This window comes from Petaurus breviceps, unplaced genomic scaffold, assembly GCF_028583685.1.
Source record: "Petaurus breviceps papuanus isolate PSGF00001 unplaced genomic scaffold, PetGlider_PUasm1.0 90792, whole genome shotgun sequence".
Lineage (NCBI taxonomy): Eukaryota > Metazoa > Chordata > Mammalia > Diprotodontia > Petauridae > Petaurus > Petaurus breviceps.
The window spans coordinates 19,393,941-19,415,314 of NW_027187347.1; the positions used below are offsets into that span (position 1 = coordinate 19,393,941).

Genomic DNA, 21,374 nt, shown 5'->3' on the forward strand with positions numbered 1-21,374 from the left:
TCTTTCTTTCTTTCTTTCTTTCTTTCTTTCTTTCTTTCTTTCTTTTTCTTTCTTCCCTCCTTTCTCCCTCTTTTCCTTCTTCTCTTCCTTCCTTCCTCCCTTTCTTCCTCATCCTCATCCTCATTCTTGTACTCCCTCTCCTTTTCTTCTTCTCCTTCTTCTTCTTCTTCTTCTTCTTCTTCTTCTTCTTCTTCTTCTTCTTCTTCTTCTTCTTCTTCTTCTTCTTCTTCTTCTTCTTCTTCTTCTTCTTCTTCTTCACTGTTGTTACCTATCCGTTTTTTGGGTTGGGTTCGGCCCACTTAACTCTGCATTGCTTCATACATATCTTCTCAGCTTTCTCTGAATGCATTAGATTAATGATTTCCTACAGTTCCATGATACTCTACTCCATTCATGCATCACTGCTTCTCTAGTCACTCACCAAACGATGGGCGCCCACTTCCAGTTCTTTGATACAGCAAAAAAGTGACGCTGTAACTCTCTCCTCTTCGTATCCCGTTACTCTACTTTTTGCTAGCATGACTTGTTTTTCAGTCCTGTCATCTTTCTCCTTTATCTCTGTCTGAATTCTGTCTAATTCCTCAACATTCTTCTTGTTACTATTGCGCTTAAGTTTTTTTAGTCATGTCTGACTTTTCATGACCCCATCTGGGGTTTTCTTGGCAAAGATACCAGAGTGGTTTGCCATTTCCTTTTCTAGCTCACTTTACAGATGAGGAAACTGAGACAAACAGGGCTAAGTGACTTGCCCAGGGTCACACAGCTAGTAAGGGCTGGAGGTCAGGTTTGAACTCAAAAAGATGAATTTTCCTGACTCCAGGCCCAGCACTCTATCCACTGTGCAACCTAGCTGCCCCAATATTCTTTGAGAGTATAGTAATTAAGATAGAAAAATAGACTGTCAAAGGCATTTAATTAATCCATTGTGTCAAGGACACAAAGGACTGCCCCAGTGCTTTGGCACGCAAGAAAATCTGAGCACAAAAGGACCACATTCCCTCCCTTTCTTAAAAATTCAACTCAGGTTCCACTTTGTCTCCAAGTCTTCTATGACACATTCAAGTAGAAGTGATCTCTCCTTACTAGTATTTCCCTTAGCATTTTGCTTGGACCTCTACTTTGCCCAAATATCACATCCCTTCTATAGTCATATATGTTCTTGTCTTCCTCACCCCCACCAAGAGACTGTATGCTCCTTGAGAGTAACATCTGCATTGTAATTGTCTTTTATCTTTAGTGCTATGCACACAGTAGGGACAATACATTTCAGTTGAACAAATAAATGAATGAATATTGGACCCTATCCTGAAGGGAGTGGGAAGACACTCATGGTAGAAATAGAGATTTGACAAGCAAACCTGCCCCCTCATGGGTGAGGGTAGGACTGAGAGACTTCCCTAATGCCAGCCTCCCAAAGCAGCCAGACTAGGCCTTGGTCCAGGACACCCTGAGGAGGCATCAGCATGGCCTGTTTCTCTGCCTTTTCCTGTGAAAGCCAGAAAGCAAACCTTTGATCTTTCTGTCAGGGATGATTTCATGCAGCCTGCTGGGTTCAATTCCCCTAACATCTCAGTTCTCCCTGAGCCCATCTGATGCTTTCAGACAGAATATAGAAACAGGATTACTTCCCAGCCCTTAAATACCAGTTTCCTTTTTTAAAAAATATATTCTAGAATCATGGCAGCACTACACTTCTGAGTCATGTTCAGCTTGTGGTCACCTGGGAAAGTCTTCTTTAGTGAAAGAAAGCCTCAGTCAGGTGGTTCAGATTCTACTCCTCATTCTGCTATTTAACCAGATGAATGACCTCAGTCACCTAAAGCATATAACATCTCTGAGCCCCATTTTCCTCATCTATTTATATGATTTTTTGGTAATCAACCTATGATTTCTTTAGCACAGAGAACTCCTACTGATAAAAATATCGCTGTTAATGCAGATCGTCAACATAAAGTCTGAGAGAGTCCCCTGGGACACTCAGGTGACTTGCCCAGGGTCACACAGCTAGCATGCATCAGACCTCTGGCTTAAACTCAGTTCTTCCTGACAGAGACCCACTTTTAATCAACTGTAATGTTCTGCCTCCCCTCCTTTTCTGCTTTGTCTGCTTCACAGGGTGAAGATTTAATGATAGTTGTGTTTTGAAAACTTTAAAGTGCTTTATAAATCAAAGTGGTATTTGTTGTTATTATTTTTATTTGCTTCATAGGTTGCCATGGCACAAAGGAAAGTCATGATCAAAGGGCCAGCCTGGTGGTGATGTACCTCTCTATAATTAGCTAGGTTGATTCTCAGGAAATAGTCTCAGACTCTTACTGGGGCCATATTGGAAGACATTCTTCTCTGAAGAAGAGCAGGATTAAAAGGCATCACTAAGGAATTGAATGTTAAGAAGACAAGATGGACTGGTCAAGTGGTAAGAAGGAGGCAAGACAGTAGGGCAGTGAGAATGGTCTACTAGTGCTGTTCTAATATCAGGAGAAAGCAAAGAAGGCCTCCGATACCTTGGGAGGGCTCCCTGTAGTGAACTCTTGGGAAGACATGAATCAGAACCACGGAACATTGGCAGACATGGATGCATTGCCATCTGCATCATTTGGGGAAATTCATGAATTTGTGAGATAACAGGTGATCCATTTGTTATCTTGTATTTGCATTTTTTTAGACAGTCTGGTATACCTGGAAAGGTAATTTATAAGCTGAAGTCAGGAGGATGGGATCCAAACCCAGGCTCTATGCTGCCTAGACATGTGACTTAAGATGAGTCACTCTCTGGGGCTCATTTTACTGATTGGTAAAATGGGTGGGTTGGTAGATATCCTGCTACTAAGCATATATCCCAAAGAGATTTAAGTCAGAAAGGTCCCATAAACCCCAAAGTATTTATAGAAGCACTTTTTGTGATAGCAAAGAAGTAAAAATAAAATACATTTCCATTGACTGGGGTATTGTCAAATAAATTGTGGCATGTGAATGTAATGGACATTATTATGCCATAAGAAATTATGACTATGAAGAATTCAGAGAAGCATGGGAAAACTTATAGGAACTGATGCAAAGTAAAGTAAGCAGAACTGGGAAAACTATACACAACGAATACAAAAATGCAAATGGAAAAACCACAAACCTTGAAACTCAATGTTAGATAATTATGATGAATAGAAAGTGTACCTTCCTATATTCTTTGTAGCTGTGAAGGACTCTGGGTCTAGAACATTGCATAGACATCTAGATGGCATAATGGAGAAGAACTGAGGAAGAGCTAAGTTCAAATCCTGCTTCAGTCAATTACTAGCTGTTATGATTCTGGGCAAAGTAATTTCCCCTCTCAGCCTCAGTTTCTTCATCTGTGAAATGGAGATAATAAATAAATAAATAAATAATGTGATATATAATATAAATATAAAATAATATAAATAATAAATAGCACTTGTTTCCCAGAGGAGTAGTGAGAATCAAATGAGATAATATATGCAAAGTGCCTTACAAACATTAAAGTGTTATATAAACATCAGCTTTTTATCATCTGCTTCACTCAGTACTACATTGATATTCTGGCTAGTTTTACTGAGCTTCTCTTTGATTGTCTTGTTAAATGTTTACTTATAAGATATAACTTGCTGGGTCATAGAGCATGGGGCAACATATTCAGAAATAAAAGCAACTTTTACAAGATATTTATAAAAATGTAAGATAATTTTAAAATAATCATTTTAAATAGATAATCTCTATGATCTCTAAACCTCAACCAGTTCTAAGTGGGCCACCATGAATGTTTCCCATTTTAATTCCATCCTGCTCTTATATTTTCTGACTTGTCAAGGTCATCGTGAATTTTTCCCCTGCCAATCTCACCTTACCAAATAGATGGGTTCCTAAACCATCAGTGTCAGAATGTCTGGAAACATAACACTATGGAAAGCTTGTTTGCTATTAGGTAGAATAGAAAAATTAGGCTCTGTTGAAGAGTGCTGAGGGCTATAGACAAGGAAGTGATTATGGGATTGTGAACCAATCAGCATCTGACAACCAAATGGGAGCCACTCTGAATTGAATGGCAGGATAAAGAAAGGGCCAGAGAATGAGCCATTTTGGAGCTTTTGAGAAATCAGGTTGCAATGGCTCATCTCACTGGCTGACTGTTTTAGAAAACTACTCTTACCTAAAAGCTCAACCTTTTCAATTCAATCGAACCTTTATTAAGCATATGCAAGGCACAGGCTAGGCCATGGGAATATAATATCTAAAACAAAACACTTCTTGCCCTCAAAGAATTCACATTTTACTGGAAGGACACAACTTGTACACAATCAATCGATCGATAAACATTTATTAATCACGAACTATGTGCCAGACTCTGTACTGAGGATCAAAATGACCTTAGTGAACCATAGTATGATACAAGCAAAATTCAGGAAGGAGAGAACATATAATTCAGGGATGCAGTGGTGAGGTGTCAAGGAAGGCTTCACAAAACAGGTGGATCGGAACTGAGGCTTGAAGGAAGACAAGGATTCTGAGAGACAGAGATGAGGAGGCAGTGTATTACAGGCATGTGTGAATTTGTGAATTTATGGAGGTGGGACATGGAGTATCAAACTCTGAGAAGGACGAATAAATAGTCCAGTTGGCTGGAATGTAGAGTCTGTGAAGGGGAGTAGTAGGAACTCAAGCCAGAATGCGGAGGGCCTTAAATGCCAGGCTAAGTCATTTATATTTTTATCTTACAGATGAGGGGGAGTTACAGAGGGTTTTTTGAACAGGGGAGTGACATGGTTACATTTATGCCTTAGGAAGATTACTTTAGCTAGTGTGTGGAGAATGGATTAAGGCTGAGAAAGATTGGAAGCTGGAAAGTGATTGCACTGTGTTGCTGCCAGTTTGATCTTGTGATGCACCTACTCTCTCCAAAAGTATTGTATTTCATATATTTTTTTAAACCTGAAAGTGATTTTTTTAAAAAAGTCACATGTAATTTTTTTTTCTTTAGAGAAATTTAAAACACTCCTTGAAATCACTGGTGTTGCCTGAAGCAATGCAAAACCACAGTAGGGAATCACTGCTTTAAAGGAGTTTTATTTCATTCATTTTTATTGATGGCATGTAATGTGAAAAATGACCTTCAGAAATGGATAAAAAGACATACTTCCTGGCCTACAGGAGCTTATGATCAGCTGTAAGCTAGATGACAAATTTTTATTTTGTTTTATTTGATAGAATAGTTTTCCCCTTTTTTATGGGAAAGCAGAAGAAAATTGAGAATTGGGGGTTCAGTGGTCATTGATTACAGGCAAGCTTTCTGGAGGATGTAGATTCTACAGTGTTTTGAATGACAGGAGGGAGTTGGTTTGGCAGATGGGAACTGGGAGTCTGTTCCCGACATCAAGGCTGGCGTGGGAGAAGGCATGGGTGGGAGCAGGGAACAAATGAGCCCAAGAGAAGATTTACTTGGCTATAACAAAGGGTATGGGAGGAGACCTGGAGAGGGAGGAGAGAGATAATACAGAGCAGAGATGATAATGTGTTGGCAGGACTTTGGGTACACAGCTAAAGAATTTGATAAGCAATTTGCTGGGCTGTTTCTAACTATTTCATCAGACATATACCAAAAATTATAGAGCTCACTCTCAGTTATCCACACCACTGGAGGGAAGCAGTGCCTTGTGAAATTCCAAAGGCAGTTAATCCTCCAATAATTTACCATTGATCTTACTATGGGAGTCCCTAGTGTCTAATTTCCTTTCTTTCTTAAAAACCAACATTAACCCCAAATCATTGATTGGCCAACAATAAGTCCCAGGCCAAGCCCTACTTGGTCATTGCTTGGGCCCTAATTGGCTCAGAATGAATGGAAATAGCACTTGTTTCTGTTTTAGTCAGTCTTCCCCTCCCAGATCAACCTTTTATTTTATTTTTATTTTTTGACTAGGTAAAGAGGCTATTCTCAGCCTCATTTTCTATTAAACCTTCATCACTGAATGGGTGTTGCCTCAGTCAAACTGAGACCCATTAAAGACCTTAACTTGAAAAGGTCAAAGTCCCCTACTACATGCTGGGCCATCTCTCTCTGGAGGAGAAAGTGAGGCTGGTGACTTTGCACAGCCTTCCCTCACTTAAATCCAATTCCCTTGCATGTCATGGCATCACCTCCATGACATCATGGTCCACTTTGTGATCAAAGGGCAAACAACAACAATGACCTGGGAGCCCAGAATACTTCCAAAAAAATGATCAGAATCACAATCAGATGAAGCCTCCAGGGCCCCTCTAGTACATTTTGTACCTGTCTAGCTTTATAATAGTTTACTTCTCTATACAACTTCAAGGTTTACAAAGTGCTTTGCTTATATTATTTCTTTTGATGATCAAAACAACCCTGTGATGTAGATGCTATTGTCATCACCACTATTTTACAGCTGTGAAGAGACTGAAATCAGAGAGATTGGAAGACTAGCCTAGAATCACAGAGCTAGTAAGTGTGGGGCATGGAATTTGAATACAGGCCTTTTTGGACTCTATGTCCAGCACCCCCACTTCTATTGACTCATTAATCTAAAACAATCACACTGATATTTCTTCCACCCGATCTTCATAGGGTACTGCTGATATGCCCTTACATGATACAGGATAATATTATTCTTTATTCTGAGGCAAAATTTACCTCCCCATAATATCCATTATTAATGTAAAGGGAGCATCCATAAGGAACCCAGTGTTAGAGGCAAAAAAGACATAACAGAGGGATTCAAGTTCATTAGCTATCCTGAACTTCAGGTTGTCAAAGGTGAAAGCCTGCAATTCTGAGGACTTCGAGGTTGTGAGGTCAGTGCTTGTTCCACATATTGGGTAAATTTGGCGTATGGTTAATTGCCCAGGTTATCAGAATGAAACTAAAGAGCTGTGCTAAGTGAAGAGTTCAGTCCAGTCCTCATGAGTTCAGACAAGGTCATAGTCAGGAGAATCATCATCAGTGCTATCTCCAGGGTCCAGGAACTATCATAACTTCTCAGCCTTAGAAAGTCCACAGTAATAATAGGTGAACTTCAGTGGGGATTCATCCATCAGAGACCCTGAGCCTCAGGGCAGCAGATGTTGGAGGGGACCTACACTCCCAGGGACCCAGAGATAGGAGGAGCCCAGTGATTACACAATGTGTGAGACATTTTCTCTGTGTGTTTCATTCTTTGTCATCTTGGCATGAATTTCTGATCTGTTTCCAAGTTCAGTTCAGTACAGTCCAGGGGACCCAAACAATAGGTATTTACTGAAATCTTTGACAAAGGAGAATGATCTTATGGTCATTTAATTCAGAAACCTTTATGGGGCCAAACTCTACCTGGTGCCTAAACCCCCAGTTACCCAGTATTTCGAGTGACGTGATGTGGAAACTAATGTTATTGCCACCACACTGTTACCATGAATACTCAATAATCACAGTATCATGGAGGACTGAGAGCAGATCATCTAATTCTTCTCCCATTATAAAGTCCCCACCTCCTGTTTCCATTATTCTCATCTATTGAGGCAATTCTTCCCCCTTGCTATCTCTCCCCATTCTCTCATACTTTGCCATTTTCAGCTCTACCCCTCCATACTCCATATCCTCCTCTCCCTGTCCCTCCTAAGTTGTCCTCTGCTCCATTAAAAAAAATTCCTCTTTATTTTAGATCTCTTCACCCTCTTTTCATCTTCTCCCACACATAGAAACCCAGTTTTCTCTGGAAGACTGTGCATTCTAGGCCACTCATTCTAGGAGTGGGTACTCTTTCTCTCATGCCCCATGACACATTGAGGCAACAAGGAAGTAGACATATTCCTTGCTCCTTATTGCTACAGCCCTTTGCCATCATTTCCAAGCCAACCGTCCTCCTTTGAAGTTCTGTCCATCTCTATATATCAGCTATTCCAGAACTTTACTGCCACACTCTTCTGGCCACAGGGTCATTTTACTTTGTCAAAGATTTCAGTAACTTCCTCCAAGTCTATTCAACTGCTTCCATAATAGGTAAAAGCAATTGTAGTCATTGCATTTATTGTTCTGTTTTGTTTTCTTTCCTTCATGGCATTAGCTCACATAAGGCTTCCTATGTTTCACTGAACTTTCCATATTCATCATTTCTTTTTGCATAATAATATTAAATTATCATAATATGCTACAGTTATTTTTCAGCCATTTCCCCAGTCTATGGGCACCATTTTGTTTCTTGTTCCCGTTACAACTAAAGGTCCTGCTATGGATTTTTTTGGTGTATATTTATGGACTGATGAACTGACTGACTTTTCTACTGTCTTTGACCTCCCTGGTTTATATGCCCAATATCACTGAGTCAAAAGGTAGGAAGACTTTTGTTATTTTCCTAACAAAATACCATGTTTCTTTCCAGAATGGTTGGACCAATTCACATACCCTACAACAGTGCATTAATGTACCTATAGGCTCACAGACTCCAATATTGTACGATTTTCTTTTTTAAAACATCTTTGCCATTTTTTTGGCTGTTAAATGAAACCCTATAGTAGTTTTAACTTTTTAAAAATTAGGGAATTTGGAAAATGATTTCATATGGTCATTGACAGTTTGCCAATATTCTTTTGAAAATTATTCATATCCTTTAGTGACCTATCTAATGGAGAATTGTTCTTGGTCTTTGTTGGCTGCCAATTATCAATGTATCTTGGATATCAAACTTTTTATCAGTTTGTATTTGATGCAATAGTTTTTCCACTCAATAATTTCTATTTTTTTCTGACTTTATTGATTTTCTTCACAAAAAAAGCTTTAAAGTCTTATGTAATCAAAGGGTCTTGTTTTTTTATAATGATAGTCTTTTTGTTAGATTAAGAATCTCTACCCTCCCCACCCCCAAGCAATAGATGTAAAGAATGCTTCTTTATGTCTCCTCTGTATTTTTTAAATGATGGAACTTTTCAATTCACTTTGTATATCTATTTTAATTTCTTGTGGTATATATAGTAGAAGATCCTATTATAAACCAAATTTTTGCCACACTAACTTTTTCTGTTTTCCCAGAAGTTTTTGTCAATTAGAATAGTGGTTTCAAACATTCTTGACCATAGATTCCTACTGGTAAAAAATGTCTTGAGCCCATATCTTCAATGTGTGTATATTTACTTATTAATAAATCATGTATGTACTACTATGCTAATAATTGTGCAAGTTGGAGGTACCAAACTCTCCAGATTAAAATATATTTAAGAAATGTTTGACAAAATAAATAAAAATATAACAGCATAGTTAATGTTAATTTGTGATTTTCTAAGTAAATATGTAGCCTTCATGATCCATTTCTATTTAATTTTATACCACTGATGTACATTATAAAACTTACACAAATATAAAAATTAAAAAGAAAAAGATAAAGATGATATATTGAACCTCAGAGCCAAGAGAGAGAGTCAATTATAGTTTACTGAATAGGGACGTGACATGATCAGACCTGTGTTTTGGGAAAATCACTGGCAGCTGCATGTGGAGGACAGATTGGAGAGGGCAGAGACCGGAGGCAGGGAGAGCAATTAGAAATCTATTTCAATAATCTAGGTAAGAAATGATGAAAGCCTGAACCAGGTGGGGTGCCTGTGTGAGCAGAGAGAAGAGAGCAGATGAAAAAAAATATTGTGGAGGTAGAAAAAGCAAGATTTGGCAAATAATTGTGTAGGGTGAAGGAGAGTTCAGTGCTGAAGATGACTCTGAGATTGAGATTGGATATCTGATTGGAAAGATTGTAGTGTCCTTGCAAGAAATAAGAGATTTTTAATTAGGGGTGGGTTTTAGGAAGAACGTACTGTAAAATGATATAAAATACATATTGTAAATAATCCATGCTTACTTCTTTTTAATATCTCGTTCTGCTTCATTCAGAATGAAAAAGGGGAGGACCAGGTTTTATTACACACTGATTGCTGCCCTAGAGCATTCAGATGACTGAATGCTGTAGTCATGAGATAGTCTGGGAATGCTGAGTGCATCTGCAGGGGGACTTTTCCCTTGGTACCTCCACAATTACTGTTGTGAGTGTCCAGAAACAGTTAGGTTATAACTGTCCTGAGGGGGGAAGGTTGAGAGCTTACACAGTGGAGAGAGAGGAAGAATGGAGTAGGAAACTCTCCTACATTCTGTCCTCTCTCTCTCTCCATTCAACTAAGGGATGAGGATAAGGTGAAGGAGACAACCCTCAATTCAATACCATGGAGAGGGGTTTGACCCATCTTCTTCACCTCTTATTATTCTTGTCTGTCCTTTGTTCTGGAAGAGGATGATGACATCAAAAGGTGATGCCATGGCATGCTAATGAATTGGATGTAAGTGAGAGAGGGCTGTACAAAGTCACCAGCCTAATTGGCTGATCAAACACCACCTTGTGGTCAAGCCACTGCCCTATTTTGGAGACCACAACTACAGAGTCCTTCCCCAGTAATTTGTGTTCTCGTGTTTTATCAAGGACTGGGCTAGTTTTCTATTGCTTCTGGTTCTCACTGATTTAATCTGTTCCAGTAATCTATTTTTTTTAATTTAACTAGTATTAAAAACTTATGGATTACTCTCTTATAGTATAGTTTGAGGTCTGCTAATGCTATACCCTTTCATTCTCACTTTTTTCATTATTTCTCTAAAGATTCTAGACCTTTTATTTCTCCAAATTAATTTTATTATTATTTTGTTGAGTTAAAGATATATCCCACTGATACTTTGATTGGTATAATAAAACTGTAAATTAATTTAGGTAGCATTATTATTTCCATTATCTTGGCATGGCACAATTGTGAGTACTGAATGTTTCTTTTATTATTTTTCTTACTTTCTGTAAAAAGTGTTTTGTAGCTGTAGTTATACATATGTCTTGTGAAAATCTTAAAACATTTCCTCCCAAATGGTTTATTGATTTTTGAATTGTCTCAAATGGAATTTCTCTCATCATTTCCTCCTTATTTTTGTTATGCTATAGATTTTGTGGGTTAATTTTATATTCTGCTACTTTACTGAAGCTATTAATCATCTCAACTAGCTTTTTCATTGAATCTGCAGTTTTCTAAATAACCATAATTTCATCCACAAATGTAGATAATTTTTGCTTCCTCATTGCCAATGCTTATACCTTTAATTTTGTTCTCATTGCTATAGCTGGCATTTCTACAACTATGTCAAATAATAATAGGGGAGAGGGAGCATCCTCATTTTACCCCTGCTTGTACTGAGAAGGCTTCCATTATTTCTCTATTGAAAAGAATGCTAGCTCTTTGTTTTCAATATATGCTTTTGATGACACTCAGGAAGGACCATTCCATGCCTATAATTAACAATGTTTAAAAACTGTTCTGTTATGTATAAATTGTTCAGTTTAATTTAACAAACATTTATTAAGTGTCTACTATGTACAGCATTCTGTGCCAAGCACTGGGAATTATTATAGCTTTTATTTCTAAATGTTAAAAAAAAAGAAGGGTAAAAAGGCAGAGTCTCTTCAAGAAATTGTTTTTGACAGCAAGAAGCCCAGCAGAGCAAGTTAAATAAGTGGTTCTATTAAAATTAAGCATTGATTAAAAAAAATCATTAAAGGATGGTAGAGACTAGTTGTTAAGGTTGCCAGGAAACTCTTTTTCTCTTTTTCCTTGATTAGGGACTTGACAGTCATGGAAATGAGGTTGCTTATGTAAACACAATGTTTGGGGGTTTTGCTTTCATTAGAAAAAAGAGTCTTCAGGATTTGAGGGCAGCAATGCTCTACAAGAGATAAAAAGAAGGTTCCCTCTGTGCTAAAGGAGACATAAGAAATGTGTTATAGTAAGAAGCTCTTAGAAATATATGGAAGGTTAAGATAAAAATTAATATTTTTCCTTCAAAGTGAATAAATAGAGAAAGGCTTTGACAGGAAAACCAGTAAAAACAGGAAGGGTGAATCACTGAATAGTTATAAGCATGGCCGTGCTGTGAATTGAAGTTTTTCCTAAAAGCAAAAAAGAAATTCAGAATTAGGTAGATATTGATAAAAGTTAAATTTAAATAAAGCCATTTATTACTTATTCTTATCTTTGAATCTTGCTCCAAATAGTGTTTTGCCTCAAGGTTAATATGTAAATGAAGATAATTTGTATTATTATCCTATTATTTTACTAATGTTACATTTTTACAGAAAAATTTTAATATTTCAGGCCTGTGTAATTCAATTCATGTGGTTAATCACTCTACTCATAAAGAGTGTTGAAAGGAACTTTCTCCATTTGGGCTTTCACTCTGATTAATGAAGCAAAACTCAGGACAAAGACAATTAAAAGGATTTTATGGTATGTCAAGATAGCAACACATTAACAAGCTGATTACTGAAGATCAGCAATGACTTCAAGGTGGGGAGAGTTTTTATAGGTAACTGTAACAAAAATCTATAACACTTCCCATCATTTGGGGAATGGCTGAACAAGTTGTGTTATATAGTCATGATGGAATACTACTGTGCTATAAGAAATGATGAGCTCAATGATCTTAGAAAAGCATGGAAAGACTTGCATGAAATGATGAAGAGAGAAGTGAGCAAAATGAAGAGAACATTGTATACAGTTCCAGCAATATTGTTTTTAAGCAACTAAGTAATTTTGACTATTATAAACACAAATTAAAAATAAAGAACAAATGAAGAAAGATACATCCAGATAAAGAATTGATAAATGGAGGTATTTGCGTCTCATGGTATTTGTATCTAATGGTAGCTGTCTCTGGTGGGGGCAGGGAGAAAAAAAGGAAAAAAAAAGAAATTTACATGATAACATTGTCATCTTTTGGAGGGACTAGCAAGTTGTACATGGTAGATTTGCAGTTTCATGTACAATCATCTTTTTTATTGTATTGTGTCATGGAAATGCTTGTTTTGTTCTGTGAATTGAAAATAAAATAATTTTTTTAAATAGGTAACTTTTAGACAATTCAGTGTAATGGTAATGAAATCTAAAGATCCCCTTGTATTGGATTGATTTTTGGGTTGTGTTAAAACCCAGAGCTTGTGAATCCCACTTGTGGGATGGACTTGTTGACATGAAGAGAGGAGACTGAACTGGGAGGAGCTGGTGCTGTAGATTTAGAGAGAGGCCCAAGCAGAGAGCAGCCAGAAGAACTTTTGAGAGCAGCATCATGGAGGCAGAGAAAGAGAGAGAATTGCCGGGGGCCAGAGTTGCTGAGAGAGAGAGAGAACTGCCAGCTGAAGCCACCCAGACTGCTGAAGGCCAGTTGGAGCTGCCCAGGACTTTTGAGAACTGCCACCTGGAGCTGTTGAGAACTGAGGAGGCATGACTGTGGTGCTGATATTTTTTCTGTCTGTTTTGATATTACTTTGCCAGATTCATCTGCTGGTGAAGGACAGTGCTGTTGTTGCAGAGGTTCTGGAAACTTACTGTTGGTTCAGAAGCCCTGAAGGAGGATTTTCTTGTTGTATGTTTACAGAAATCCTGGAGGAGGGTCTTGCTGATGTTTTCAGGGGCCCTGAGATTTCTGCAGGCAGAAAATGAATTGATGAGGATGCTGGCAATATATATTGTGGCTTTGTTAAGCTTTGTCTCCCCAGGAACAGGGATTGCTAAGAACTTGCCTACAGTCAAGATGAAGAAAAGACCTCTCCTTGGGTATTGAATGCTGTGATGATATAAAAAAAAGTTGGGCTATTGCATCTCACTTTCTCCCCAAGGTAGCAAGAACGTGACAATTTGTAGGTAGGGCTATGTGACAAAAAGCAGGTGATACAAAAAGCTGCAGACTTAGTGTCTGCTTCCTTACCAGGGCTTCCCCAACACTGTTTGATAAGCAGGGCTGAGAATAATGGGTAAATGAGCCAACATAGCTTTCAAAAACAGTACAAGTCAACAAATATTTATTGATCACCTACCGTGTTCAAGACACTATGTTTACCTCTAGGGATGCAATTAAAACCAAACACATGTGCACACACACATGCACACACACACCAGCCCCTGGTTTCAAGGAGCTCGCAGTCTATTAGGAGGAGAAACATGCAATTGATACATCAAACAAGATATATACAGGCTAAATTGGAGAGAATAGCTGTAGCAGGGATTTATTTAGCACTAGCATATGTTAACTCATTTCATCCTCAGAACAACCTGGTGAGATAAGTGCTATCACTATTCCCATTTTATAGATGAGAAAAATGAGTCAGAGAGAGGTTAAGTGATTTAGCCAGAATCACACAGCTAACAAGCATCTGACAGAATTTGAACTCACGTCTAGCCTGACCAGTGCTTCCTCCGGCGTTCCACTTAACTGCTTCTAGATAATCTTAGCAGGAAGACACTGTCATTAAGGTAGAATCAGGAAAGTGTTCTTGAAGAAGAGGGGGGAATTTTAGCTGAGATTTGGAGGAAGCTGGAAATGGAGCAAATAAATGGAGGTGGAAATGAAGAGGAGGAGAATTCCAGATCCCAATGCCTCTCATTTAGGAGACTGTCTTCAAGAACTGCTATGATGAAGATAAAAATCCATTATCCTGAAACCAGTCCGATGATCAACCTCTCCAATGGCTGGTCCCTAGTTGACAGTTTCTCACCTTACCTGTTAACAATCTATGCATTAAATAACCTGACGTGATCACAGTTAAGCATACCTGAAGAGGAACTTAACCTAGTACTAACATAGATTCTTGCATAAAGTAGATATTCAGTAAATATCAGTTGATAATATGCTGAGTAGAAGTTTTATTAACTACACCACCATTTTCCTAATGGCAGGTCTGGGAACTGCAGGCACCAGATTTATGGCTAGGTAAGCACCTCTGGGACAGTTTTGCAAATGAAACTGTAACAAAGAGCAGAAAACATTACACCCAATCACATGCTTCTGTGGATCTGAATTCTGGGGAACGTATTATGTTCCCTCTAAGAGTTTATTTCAAAAGATGGTTCTTCCACACTGTTTGAGCACTGGTTCATAGACAGTTTTCATCTTTAAATGACTTCACAGTTCATTTTTGAAATCAAGACTTATTTCCCCATAGATCTCTGAAGTTGTTTTTAATTTTTTTTTTAAACTGTGTGTGAAGCAATGAGCTTGAGTTGTTAGGAATGTATTTTAAAATCTTGAAGCGTCTTCAACCTGCACTCGGTTTGTATTTGTCATCTTTATTTAGCTCCAATATCTTATGGATTTGGATGGTTACTGTCCAGGAGAGCAATCCTGGCAGCAGCTGGCTATGTACACATTCTGACCAGCCAGCTTCCTCACCAGGGAATGCAGCAATTAGAATAGCTTACATCTTTATACCACTTTATGGTTACTAAGTGCATTCACACTTGGGGAGCAGACAAGCTATGTGAGAGATAAAAGCAAAGTCCTTTGTACAAAAGAAGACAACAGAAGTAGTAGGTTAAGGAGCTCTCAGAAAGATATGAGAACTTGCAGAAGTAATTAATGCCTTTCTCTCCCACAACAATTTGTTTGACTTCCACTACAACAACATAAGGTAATGTGGGTATAGCAAGTTTTATTTGCTCCATTGTACAGATTTGCAGGTTGTCTCATCCATTAGACTGTGAACTCTTGTAGCACATGGATGGCTGAGTTTTTTTCCTTTTTTTTGTATCCACAGTGTTTGGCAAAGTACTGGTACAAAAATGAAATGCTTCATAAATAAGGAAACCATAATTCAGATTAAATGATTTGTCTAAAATCACAGAGCTGGGAATGATGGAAGCAGGATGTGACTATAGGTTGTTTGTTTTGGTAATTTTTTTTATTTTAAACTTAAATCTAAAATAAGAAAAAAAAATAAAGAAATACTAAAACTGAAATAATATAAAATAAGAAAAAAGATTGCCAGGTGTGAATATCAGTCTTCTAACTCCAAGTCTAGTGTTCTTCCTCTACAAGCCTGTATACCATTCTCCCAGGAGTATTATAAGATAGCCAATAGTAGTTTTCAAATGGTAAATTATGTATTTGTGCAGCCCTGGCTGGATTCAGAACAAAAAGTAGACATGCTCTACTAAGCTTTATGCAATAATTCAATTAAACAAACACTTATTAAACATCTGCCTAGTACGATTCTATTTAGTAGGAAGAAGTATAAAGCATACTTAGGTTCAAAAAATCAATTTCCTAAGTACAAGATGGGTGAGGTGTGATCAGGCAACAGTTGTACATAGGGGATGGGAGTTCAATATGAATCAATAGTGTTGAAATGGAGTTTTCTCTCCTCCCTACTCCTCCCTCTCCCCACTCCCCCAGTGCTCAATATAATCTTGGGCTCCATTAATAGAAGTCCAATGCCCAGGATTAGGAAAGTGATGGCCCTGCTCTAGCCTACCCTGAACAGACCAAATTTATTTCATTTTAGACTCAATGCTCCTAAATGGTTACCTAGGTTTTCTGTGCCTTTAATTGCTGGAGCCCCTGAAGAGCTTGCTGGTGATGTGGCCTAATGGTTCCTTTTATTTTTCTATTGGCACAAGATTTTTTAAAAATACATTGATATCAAGTCTTCAGGAGGAGCAGAAGTTGGAGGAGAAGAAATACAGCCTGGTATGATCAGGGACTAGAACTCTGCCTGATTTCGGAAAAGTTCAACATATGGCAAAGCTTCCTGGAAACGACATTGAAATACAATGATTAAAATCATTTCCCTAATGGTTGTGAGGAAGGGAGACAGGGGCCCAGAGGAGGGTTTCATTCATTTCAGCCTCTGCATTCAGAAGCTTGTTCCAACCCTGCTAGTCTCTTTCACTTAATTAAAGCTAGGAACAAGAAAACAGACCTCACTCATATAAAGGAATAAAGTATTGAGTAATGAGATAAGGAGGTTTGTATGTAAATGTGCAGCTAAAGAAGAAATAGAGGGAAGACATGTGTATGTGTGTCTTATTTGAAAGAGTGCAGCTACGAATTCATATTCTCAAACTGGGGCTTAAGTGTTACCAGGAACCCTTCCTAGGCTGCCTTAATTTCCCTAATGTGGTGTCTATGTAAAGGAGATGTTATTTGGTTTCTTTTAAAAAGAAAGGTTTTTTTAGAGCATTGGTCCTGGAGTCAGGAGGACCTGCATTCAAATCAGAACACAGACACTTACTTGCTGTGTGACCCTGGGCAAGTCACTTGACCCTGATGATCTCCCCCCTAGTGGAAAATAAAAAGAGAATTTTTTCTACTTTCCAGTTAAGCATTCCTTATCTCCCCACCTACCAACAGGTTATCCTCTCTTTATTTTACTTTATTCTTTTTAAGGTTAAAGCAAAGGAACAGGGGCTGATAGGTGGCATAGTGAATAGAGCACCAGCCCTGGAATCAGGAGGACTTGAGTTCAAATCCAGCCTCATACACTTGACATTTATTGGCTATGTGACCTTGAGCAAGTCACTTAACCCCAACTGCCCTACTTTCCCCCTTCCAAAAAGGGGAAAAAAAAGGAACAGCAAACTTTGGTTTAAACAGCTCAGAGAAGCAGTATGTCAGCATTTTTTCTCCCCTACTGGATCTGTGATTTCATTGGCATTAGGAACTCCAGGTAAGGGAACTCCTTTAACCAATGCAGATCAGCACCATCTCTTGCAAGTATATTTTTAGAGAGTATCCCAGCCACTGAAAGGTGAAGTGACTTGCCCAGGGTCACATAGCCAGTATGTGTCAAAAGCAGGGCTCAACCTATGTTTTCTGGACTGTGAGAACAGTCCTCTGCCCATTTCAACCAACCCAAAGCCTCTTTAATATCAATAAAATTGGGCGGCCAGGTAGCACAGCGAGTAAGAACACTGGCTCCACTGTCAGGATGACCTGGGGATCAAATCCAGGCTCAGATACTTAGCAACCACCCAGAAACACCTGGCTGTGTAATCTTGAGCAAGTTACTTAACCACAATTGCTTAGGGGAAGCCAGGTGGCTCAGCAAGTAAGAGCACCAGCTCCAGTGTTGGGATGACCTGGGGATCGAATCCGGGCTCAGATACTTAGCACCACACCTAGAAATAGCTGGCTGTGTAACCTTGAGCAAGTTACTTAACCGAATGCTTAAAAAAATATCAATAAAGTTAGTACAAAAATGAAACTCTGGCATTCCACAGTGCCTCTCTATTTTCTTTTTTGTAATTCAACTACCAAATTATTGTGCCAAACAACCCCCACATTCTTCCATCAGCTTATCTGCTCACCCTCTGTCAGAGGTTACCAAACTTATTTGGTCTACTGCCCCCTTTAAAAAAAATAATCTGAGACAGCTAGGTGGCACAGTGAATAAAGCACTGGCCCTGGAATCAGGAGGACATGAGTTCAAATCTGCCTTCAGACACTTAACACAAGCCATGTGACCTTGGGCAAGTCACTTAACACCCATTACCCTGCCTTCCCCCCTCCAAAAAAAAAAAAGATACTCAGCGTCCCACTGGACATCTACTTTCTTTAACCCTTTAGATTTGTTTTTAAATTTGCATCATTTCAAACTACTACCCTTGTGCAGAATTGTTCCAGCATCCCCTAGGGGGGAAGCTATCGCTCACTTTGGGAACCTAGCGAAACCACATATATTCTCGTTCCTATGTCCACTTATTATCTGGAGTGTATATCTCTGTATTTTTGGATTCTGTAATTCTATGTGATGAGGGATAGGCCAAAGAGGGTTCACTCAGTCCTGGGAGCATGGGAAATATCTGGATAATAATGGAGACTTGGTGAGCCAGTTTGTACAAACGTGCAGTGGAGGGCCCTTTCTTTCCCTTCATATTTATCCTCTGTTTGCTTAGTGCGGTGACAGAGAGCCTTAACCTGGGCATACCGATAAAAGGTTCCAGGAGGCAGACTCTCCGTCCTGGTGGTATCCAAGGAAAAAACTGCTGTAAGCCTCTGGGTAGTAGGAGAGCAGCAGTTGGGTCACCACAGCTGGAGCAGCTGGGCCTGGAGTGTCAGGAAGACTCATCTTCTTTTTTTTATTTTGTTTTATCAAATGCTTTATTAACTTCTAGTTTACATCATTCATTTCCCCAAGATTTTGAGTTACAAATTTTCTCCCCATTTTCCCCCCTATCCACCACCCCAAAATAGCGATCCCACTGGATATCCCCTCCTCCAATCTCCTCTCTCCCATATCTTCTCCCATACCTCCTCTGACTTTTCAGTAGGGCATGGTGAATCTCTATGCCCCAATGCCAGCATATCTTATTTCCCAGTTACATGTAAAATAATATTAATAATAGTATATATATATATATATATATACACATATATATATATTTTAAACGTTTGATTTTTAAAGCTTTGAATTCCAGATTCATTACCTTCCTCCCTTGTCAACCACCCTTACTGGGAAGATAAGCAATTCAATATAGGTTCTACATGTGTAGCTATGCAAAACATTGCCATAGAGGATATATTGCAAAAGACTGACTATATTTCCCTCCCTCCTATCCCACCTCCCATTTATTCTATTCTCTATTTTGATCCTGTCCCTTTTCAAAAGTGGGTGTTTCTAATTTCCTTCTCCCCACCCCAGCCTGTCCTCCCTTCCATCATCACCCCTCTCATTCCCTTCCCCCCCTCCTCTCCTGTAGGGTGAGATACCTTATTTAGTGTGTATGTTGTTCCCTCCCTAAGCCAAAATCAATGAGAATAAGGTTGACCCCATTCCCTTTTGCCTTCCTGTTCTTCCCCTCCATTGTGACCATTATCCCTTGCATCTTCTATATGAGATAGTTTACCTCATTCTGTCTCTCCCTATCTCCTCTCATTATATTCTTCTCTCACCTCTTAATTTCACCTTTTAAGTATCATCCCTTCCTATTAAATTGGTCCTGTGACCTCTATCTATGTATGCCTCTACACATATATACACACATTCACATATGTATTCATATGCCCATATACCCTCTTATACAGACACAGACACAGACACACACACACACATTTCTATTCCCTTCAATTATTCTCATACTGAGAAAAGTTTCATAAGTTACAATTATAGTTTTTCCATGTAGGGATGTAAATAGTTCAACTTTGATAAGTTCCTTGTGACTTCCCTGTTTACCTTCTCATGCTTCTCTTGCTTGTTGTATCTGAATGTCAAATTTTCTATTCAAGTTTGTTTTTTTCATCAAGAATGCTTGAAAGTCCTCTATTTCACTGAATGACCATATTTTCCACTGACACATGATACTCAGTTTTGCTGGGTAGGTGATTCTTGGTTTTAATCCCAGCTCCTGTGACCTCTGGAACATCATATTCCAAGCCCTTTGATCCCTCAGTGTAGAAGCTGCCAGATCCTGTGTTATCCTGATTGTGTTTCCACAATATTCAATATGTTTCTTCCTGGTTGCTTGTAATATTTTCTCCTTGATCTGGGAATTCCAGAACCTGTCTATAATATTCCTAGGAATTTTCTTTTGGGTTCTTTTTCAGGAAGTGATCAGTAGATTCTTTCAACCTCTATTTTGCCCTCTGGTTCTAAAACATCAGGGCAATTTTTCTTGAGAATTTCTTGGAAGATGATTTCTAGGTTCTTTTTTTGATGATGGCTTTCAGGTAGTCCAATAATTTTTAAATTATTTCTCCTGGATCTATTTTCCAGGTCACCGGTTTTCCCAATGTTATATTTCACATTGCCTTCTATTTTTTCATTTGTTTGGATCTGTTTAATAGTGTCTTGATTTCTCATAAAGTCACTAGTCTCCATTTGCTCCAATCTAATTCTGGAGGAATGATTCTCTTCAGTGAGCTTTTGAGATTCTTTTTCCATCTGGCAAATTCAGCTCTTTAAGACATGCTTCTCTTCATTGGCTTTTTGAGTTTCTTTTGAAATTTGAGTTAGTCTATTTTCTAAGGTGTTATTTTCCTCAGTCAAGTTGTTGACTCTCATTTCATAATTTTCTTGCATCATTCTCATTTCTCTTCCCAATTTTTCCTCCACATCTCTTATTTGGTTTTCAAAATCCTTCTTAAGGGCCTCTATGGCCTGTAAGCAGCTCGTATTTTTCTTGGAAGCTTTTGGTGCAGGAGTTCTAACTTAGCTGTCTTCCTCCTGTTCCATGCTTTGATCCTTTTTGTCCCCAAAACAGGAGTGTAAAGTTGGGCTGCTCTGTTTGCTTTGCTTCTTTTGCCTGCTCATGTTGCCACTCAATAACTTGACTTTTGGGCTTCCAGACAGGAAAGCTTCATCCCAAATGCTGGGGTTTTCTCAGCTGCCAAAGGTATCAGTTTGGTGCCCTTTCTGAGGTCTCCACATGCTCTGGCAAGCTGGTCGCACACCCCAGGACCTCCACCCTAGACCACAATCCAGATCCAAGCAGGTTAAAGCAAGAGTGAATACCCCTCTGTAGCAGCAAGCACCCCAAGCATCCTCAGGGTTTGCAGCTACCACAGGTTCTTGGATCTGCTTTGTTAA

General features: G+C 38.7%; 1 long non-coding RNA gene across 3 annotated transcripts in view; it reads left to right on the top strand.

Moving 5' to 3' along the window:
* The window catches only part of LOC138147527 (uncharacterized), a 98,891-nt gene that overhangs the window by 74,103 nt on the left and 3,414 nt on the right, over positions 1-21,374 (top strand). The window contains exon 3 of one of the 3 annotated variants that reach the window (XR_011164831.1): positions 2,210-3,218. The exons of the other annotated variants lie outside the window; for them this stretch is intronic. This is a non-coding gene — a long non-coding RNA (uncharacterized lncRNA). Of the gene's footprint in view, positions 1-2,209; positions 3,219-21,374 lie in introns of those variants that run through there. 3 annotated transcript variants of the gene reach the window in all.